Source organism: Papio anubis, chromosome 11, assembly GCF_008728515.1.
Source record: "Papio anubis isolate 15944 chromosome 11, Panubis1.0, whole genome shotgun sequence".
Taxonomy (NCBI): Eukaryota; Metazoa; Chordata; class Mammalia; order Primates; family Cercopithecidae; genus Papio; species Papio anubis.
Window position 1 is genome coordinate 49,123,540 of NC_044986.1, and position 8,002 is coordinate 49,131,541.

Genomic DNA, 8,002 nt, shown 5'->3' on the forward strand with positions numbered 1-8,002 from the left:
CCTTGGCCGAATTCTTTCCTCTGAGAAGCAAGGACTCAAGTTTGCTGCAGACCTGTATGGATTCACTGCTGGTTACATCATCACTGAAATAAAAATTTAGTTTGTATTAGATTTAAAACATCTGCTCCGCAGAAGACACTGTTAAGAGAATCAAAACACAAATGACAGATTACAAAAAAATATTTTTGCAAAATTCAAAAATACAAAGGACATTTAAATCTGGCTCAAGCCTGTAATCCCGGCACTTTGGGAGGCCGAGGCAGGTGGATCACGAGATCAGGAGATCAAGATCATCCTGGCTAACACGGTGAAACCCCGTCTCTACTAAAGATACAAAAAAAAATTAGCCCGGTGTAGTGGCATGTGCCTGTAGTCCCAGATACTTGGTAGGCTGAGGCAGGAGAATCACTTGAACCCAGGAGGTGGAGGTTGCAGTGTGCAGAGATGGCATCACTGCACTCCAGCCTGGGAGACTGAGCAAGACTCCATTTCAAAAAAAAAAAAAGGAAGTGTTTTTCTGCACAAAAATATGCATATGGATGTATAAAGCAGCTTTTTTTCCCCCATGATCACTAAAAACTGAAAGCAACCAAGATGTATTTCAATAAGTGAATTTTTATAAACACACTGTGGTGTATCTGTAACGCCTAAGATTCTTGCCTAGCCACAGCAAAAAAAAATTGGTGTGGTGACTGACCACGGCCGGTGATAGAGACATGGACCGAGAGCGAGAAAAAAAACACGTAAGCTTTATTAATCTGAGTGAAAGTACAAAGCTTCCACAGCATGGAATGGGTCCGGAACAGGTAGCCACTGTTGGTTTTGGGTGATTGCCTTTTAAACTCTTTAAGGTGGGAGATGTGTGAGGCTGGAAGCTTGTCACAGGAACAAGAAACAAAGGCATTTTGTGCCTTTGTTTTTAAATTATTTTGTGACAAGTCTTAGATTTTGAGGAAAACTGGATTTGCAACTTAGATTTCATCTACTTTATGACCTTGCAGTGGCATGGCAAAGAAGACAGGATCTTACAGGACTTTACAAAGTATATTTACAAGGAATTGAAATTGGGAGCATAGATAAGGTCCTCTGGTCACAGGAAAATGGGCAGTTAACATTTCTTTTATTTTAGTTTCGGGGGAGGGGGAAGGGAGAGAGGGGGAGAGCACACAAGGAAACTTACAGCAAAATTTTCACTGTTTATAGCCTTCTTGGGGAGGAAAACACATGCACAAATCCCGGTGTTAGGAATATTTTAAGCATATATCTTCAACATTATTCATCCAGGACTAAGTAAGTCCTGATGCAGGAAATGAGTGAGTTTCACAGCTTTCGGGGTCCCTACTTGACCCAGGAAGCCCAGCTGGCACCTCCTCTCAGTCCTGCCTCTAAACAGGACACCCCAACTACTGTTGGAAACTGTGCGGCAGTCGTTTCGGCTACTTCCTGCTGATTAGGGGCGAAGAAGGGGCCTGCAGTTTGGTGTTCTCCAGAGGGGAGCTTTCTAGGCTAATCGAGGGACCAGTGGGTTGAACCACAGGTCGTCGGTAGAAGCCGTGAGTTGAGCTCATTTGAGGTTCCATTTGTAAGATCATTTGTAGCTTGATGGCTTCAATCCTGGAGGGAACAAATTTGACAAGGAGGTTAAAAATGCAAGGGCCAAAGGCGAGTAATAGTAGGATGGCTGTCACAGGTCCTAGAAAGGGGAGGAGCCAAGGTATCCATCGGTTAAACATATTCCAGGGTCCTGAGTGTTTAAGCTCATTTTTCCTACTTTTTATCTGTTCTTTTATTTCTTTGACATTTTCAATAATGATTCTCAACTGATTAACGGAATAGCAACATGAACTGGGAGAGTGCAGGGGAATGAAGGAGAAGGCATCTTTGAGGTCAAAACAGTGAACCATTCTGCTTCCTCTGATATTTGAGAGAGCAGTGTATAAGGGTTGGGTACAGCAGGATATAAAGGAATTAGTGCCTCACTGATGATTCTGAGGTCTTGCACTAGTCTCCACTGACCATTTGGTTTTTGTTTTCCTAGGACTGGGGAGTTGCAAGGACTGCTGCATTTTCTTACTAACCCTTGAGTTTTTAAATGTCTAACAATATCCTGTAATCCGTTGTGAGCTTCAGACCTTAAGTGATATTGCCTTTGACAAGGAAAAGTGGTGGGGTCTTTTAGCCTGATTTGAACTTGGATGGGCATTCTTTGCCCTTCCGAATTGTCCTTTCAATGCCCAGACATCAGAGCTGATTCCTTCTTCAAGGAGGGGACAACAAATGGGTAATTTGTTCCCCATATTCATGTAGATAATAGCCCCAGCTTTGACTAATATGTCCCTCCTTAATAAGGGTGTGGGACTTTAGGGCATAACAAGAAAGGCATGTGAAAAGAGCAAAGTCTCCTAATTTCAGCTGAGGAGGCAGGAGAAATACCTGGTTACAGGCTGTCCTAAGATTCCTTGGATAGCAACAGACTTTGAGGACAGTCACCTGGGGCAGGAGATTAAAACTGAGAAGTAAGTGCCAGTATCCAGGAGGAAGTCCACTTCCGGGCCCTCCATGATCAAACTTACCCGTGACTCTGTGAGGGTGATGGCATGAGCTGGTGCTTGCCCTGGGCACCCTCAGTCCTGTTGCTGAATCATCTGGTTGGGTGCTTCTGGCCTAGAGGGCCTTCATCCTCTGGGGCAGTGTGTCTTCCAGTGATTGCCTTGGCATATTGGACATGGGCAAGGGGACAGTTTATTTCTGCTTGGACAATCTTTCTTAAAGTGTCCTTGCAAAGCACACTGATAACAAGCCCTACTAGGCAATTGGCCTGCTCCTCTTTTGGTTCCCTCTGAGCCACCAAGGTCTGCCTGTCTGAGGGCCATGACTAAGTCTGCAGTCTTTCTCTTATCTTGCTTTTCCCTTTCGGCCTGTTCCTCTTGGTCCCTGTTATAGAATACTGAGGTTGACGGATTTAATAATGCCTCCAAATTTTGTTCCGGGCCTATGACACACTTTTGGAGTTTTCTCCTAATATCGGCTGCTGCTTGGGTGATACATTTATCCTTTAGAATAAATTGGCCTTCCAGGGAATCCGGAGTTAGGGAGGTGTGTTTTCTTAGGGCCTCCCTTAGCCTATCTAGAAAAGCAGAGGAGTTTTCCTCTTTTCCCTGTGTAATTGTGGATAGCATTGAGTAGTTCGGAGTCTTTTCCTAGTCTTCCTCAACCCTTCTAAAATGCAAGTTAGGAAATGCCTGTGGCTGCAATCTCCATGATCTGAGTCAGTATCCCAGTGAGGGTCTACAGTGGGGACTGCCTGTTGCCCTGTGGGGAATTTTTCCCTCTCTTCCAGGGCCTTTCAATCATTTACCTGGCTAAGGTACCACAGATCCCCTAATTGCTGGGCTGCTGTTAAAGCTGCTTCCTTTTCAGTAGGACTTAAGGTCTGATCAACAAGTAACATGATATTTCTCCATGTTAGATCAAATGACTGCCCTAATCTTTGCAGGATATCTATATAGTTATCAGGATCATGAGAGAATTTCCCCAAATCTGCCTTTATTTGTTTTAAATCTGAGAGTGAGAAAGTGGCATGCACGTAAATGGGTCTAAATTCTCTTCCTACTGTTTGTAAGGGACATAGTTTGGGTGCCTGGCTTGCAGAGTTTACATTTTCTTTCTAGTGTGACTTTAACACTTTGATGGGGCTGGATGGAAGAGAGTCAGTGGGGGAGGAGAGTGGGACTGAGGGAAGAGGCCCTGAGTATGGAGGCAATTGTGGGCCTCTGTCATTTGGGCAAAGCTTGCAGACTTGACACAGGGCAGTATTGTCACAAAGGACAAAGAAAGCCTGTACATAAGGGACTTCACTCCATTTACCTTCCTGTTTACAGAAAAGATCTAGTTGTAGAAGAATGTTATAATTAATACTTCCCTCAGGAGGCCAAGTTTCTCCATTTTGTAAGGAATACTGTGGCCAGGCAGTGGTACAGAAGAAAATCAGCTGTTGCTTTTTTAAGGTTTCAAGGTTGAATTTGTCCTAGTTATTCAGAATACATCTTAAGGAAATGTCCGGTTTTGAAGATGTGGTGCCCATCTGGAATTTTAAACACAGGGATGCCCGCACCCCTGATTAGTCCTGGGACTCATCTTCCCTTAGAGCGTCCCCTAAGGGTCAGGTCCAATTGTGCTCAAAGCGTATGGCTACTTTTCCTGAGCTCTCCGTCTACTGGATTTAACCATGCTTACCTAAGGGGTGGAAACTTCCCTTTTCCCCTGCTGTGCAGCCATTGACCACTAAACGGGGCACAAAGACTGTTTGATTTATTGTGGTCCTTCTGCCAGTGCATCCTACCTGTTCCAGAGTGTCAAGGCCTGGGTCGGAGGCACCACTGATGCTTGCATGCTGAGGCCCAATTTATGTGGGCCTGGCCACAAAACTGTCCTTCAAGCTGAAATCTCTGAATTAGCGACAGGAGGCTTAGTAAGCTTAAAGCGGGTGTGGATGTCCTCTAGGTCAGGGCTGAGAGAACAGCTGCTGTACAGAACAGCCTTCTGTCCTCACTTGCCATCAAAAGAGTAAGCCCCCACTCTCGAAGCGGTACCAGTATCCTGTGTCCCAACTGACTATATTTTCTTCCATCCAGTACCAATTATTGAATGGTTGAAACAGCAATACAACGGCTCTAAGACCCGTGCCTGTGCACCACGGATTGTACTTGAGAGGCCCCAAGGAAGGGGAAAGTTTATTTGGGCAGCAATGGAGAAAATGCCCTAAGGCTTCTACTATCCACGTGAAAATTACAGACCCGTCTTTAAATTGTCCTGATGTGGGGGACCATACACTATAGTGGGGAACTGGTCCTCCAAAAGAGCCATCAAATGGTGACAGCTGCCTAAACCTTGGAGGGCACCATGAACAGGGATCTTCTGGGCACCACCCCAAGAATTTAAGACTTCTAAACAGGGAATCTTGATCCTGCCTAGCTGGAATAACTTTGCTTATGAGGTGAGGAAAGAAGTTTAATAGGACCCAGGAAGCAGGAGTCAGAAGATGTGGCTATCTCATGCTCAGTAACCATGCAAGGGGAGCCTCTAGTGGGGCCATGGTCTCAACCAGGATATCTGGGAGAACAAGACTTCTACGGAGCACTCCCAGGTGTACTTCGGGACCACCAAGGAAAGCAAAAGAGTTAGAACTGGTTCCGGACAAACCAACGCTCCTGACCCCACGGGGTCGGGGGTTGTTAGAGAGCCCTTTCCAAGACAGCCTGACACCTGTGTCTTTAGTCAGGTGGCCGTGCTATTCACCTTTAAGTGGCTGACAGGTGCCCGGTATTTGCTTCCTAATTCTAAGGAAGTACAGGACAGAATAGCAAACGAAAGAGGTTCAATCGTACTCACTGCGTGATGATCTAGATGCCTTACCTGGAGTCTCCTGTCTGGCTCGCCAAGATGTAACGTCTAAGGTTCTTGCCTAGCCACACCAAAGAATTGGTGTAGAAGCTGACCATGGTGAGTGATAGAGACATGGACCAAGAGCAAGAAAAAGCTCTAAGCTTTATTGAGCAGAGTGAAAGTACAAAGCTTCCACAGGGTGAAAGGGGTCCTGAATGGGTAGCCACTGTTGGTTTGGGTGATTGCCTTTTAAACTCACTAAGGCAGGAGATGCGTGAGGTGGGAAGCTTGTTACAGGAGTGAGAAACAAAAAGCAGTAAATTATTTTGTGACATGTCTTAGATTTTGAGGAAAACTGGAATTATAACTTAGGTTTTATCTACTTTATGACCTTGCAGGGCATGGCAAAGGAGATAGCATCTTACAGGATTTTACAAAGTATTTTTACAAGGAATTGGAATTGGAAGTATAGATAAGGTCCGCTGGTCACAGAAAAATGGGCAGTTAACATTCCTTTTACTTTCGTTTTGGGGGAGGGGGAAAGGAGAGAGGGAGAGAAGACACAGGGAAACTTACAGCAAAATTTTCACTGTTACAGCTTCCTTGGGGAGGAAAACACATGCACAACTCCTGGTGTTAGGAATATTTTAAGCATATATCTTCAATATTATTCGTCCACGACCAAAGTAAGTCCTGATGCAGGAAATGAGTGCATTTCACAGCTTTCTGAGCCCCTACTCGGCCCAGGAAGCCCAGCTGGCACCTCCTCTCACATCCTTACCATTGAATATGATTCAACAATAGAAAGAGAAAATAGGCCACAAACAGACATGAATAAATTATATTGAAGTCAATCTGAAGAAGCTACATACTTTACTATTAAACTATGACATTTTGTAAGTGGCAAAACTATAGAAATAGTAAAAAGATTAGTGTTTTTCTAGGAGTTCTAGGAGAGTGACGGTGAGCTGAATAGGTGAAGCATAGGGGATTTTTTTTCTAGAGTGGTAAAGCTAATCTGTATGATAATGTAATAGTGTATAAACAACCCTATACTTATAATTATATATATGTGCTATGTATATAATTATATGTGCTATGATTGAACAATTAAATACATAAATGGTGAATTGTGAGAGCCAGGTTTCTCATTTTTGGAATGTTAGTTTATAGGTAAGTATTTAGTAGAAGCTAGAATAATTCATGTGATAATATAATTTTTCGAGTTAGGGGCCCACATATAAACTTATGTTTAGTTCAATAGAGATAGTTTCACATAGACATATTTATCGATATGTATGCGTACATGGGTTAGTAGTCACACATATATTTCCTTGCTCTGTCAGTTGAGAACCCCAGAGGCAATGACATTCCAGTATCAGTGACCACACCAAGTGCCTAAATCTTGGTTTTTAATATTTTCTTAAAAAAAGGAATGAGGGAATTTGTAGAGAAATGGCTGATTCCAGGATTGAGAAAGAAAAGTTATTTAAGATGACCTTGAAAGAAGAAAGTACTCAAATAAAAAATAAGCTCATAATAATGAGAGTGTGTGAAAGGAACACAGGAGCCAACCAGAAGAGCTATCAATGGCCAAAGCTGAAACAGTTTGAGGAACAAAATATGTAATTGTAGTATTCGATTATAAACAAAAGTATAAAATGAATATCCGTGAGTCCGTACTGATATAAATAATTGAGTAAGTAAATAAATGGAAGAGAAGAGGCAAATTTGTGCAGAAGAATTACAAATAACTTAGGTAGACATTATGCTGAATTAGTATTAAGTGTGGGCTGCTTGTAGTGACCTCTTTCCAATGAGTACAGTAAGGAAAAGAGATAAAAAATGAATAGCTATTCAGGGGAGAAACATGACAAACTACCTCAAGCAGGTGATCAAGGTCAACATAAACAGTGATGTCATGTCAGTATTATGTTCCATTTCTATATGATGAAATTGGTAATTTATCTTGGTCATCTTCCTCTCAAAAACCCAGAACCCTAAAGTAATCATAAGAAAAGCCAACAGACAAATCTCATGTGAAGAATATTTTATAAAATACCTGACCATGATTCTTCATAGCTATCAATGTAATCAAAAACAGGAAAGGCCTGAAAAACTGTCACAGTCAAGAGAAGACAAAGAACACACGATAGCTAAATGTAATGAAGTATCTGAGATGAGATCCTGAAACAACAACAAAAAATATATTGGGTAAAAAATAAGAAAATGTGAATGAAGTATGGATTTCAGTTAATAATGATGTGTCAATATTGGTTCATTAGCTATAACAGATGTACCACAGTAATGGAAGATGTAATGATAGGGGAAAGTGGATATGGAGAATGTGAGAACTCTCTGTACTGTCTTTGCAATTTTTTGGTAAATCTAAAATTGCTCTAAAATGAAAAGGTTTTATATTTATATAAAAAATGAGCTAGGACCCAAAGAATAAGAAGAACACAGACGATTCTAAGTACACGTTTTCAGGCAGAGAAAATAATAAGAATAAAGTATCTAGGATAAGCGTAGTTTAGCAAATTCATAATAGAAATAAAATTAATTTGGGAAGATGGAAGTAATATAAGTATCTCCAGGTATATAGATGATTATGAAG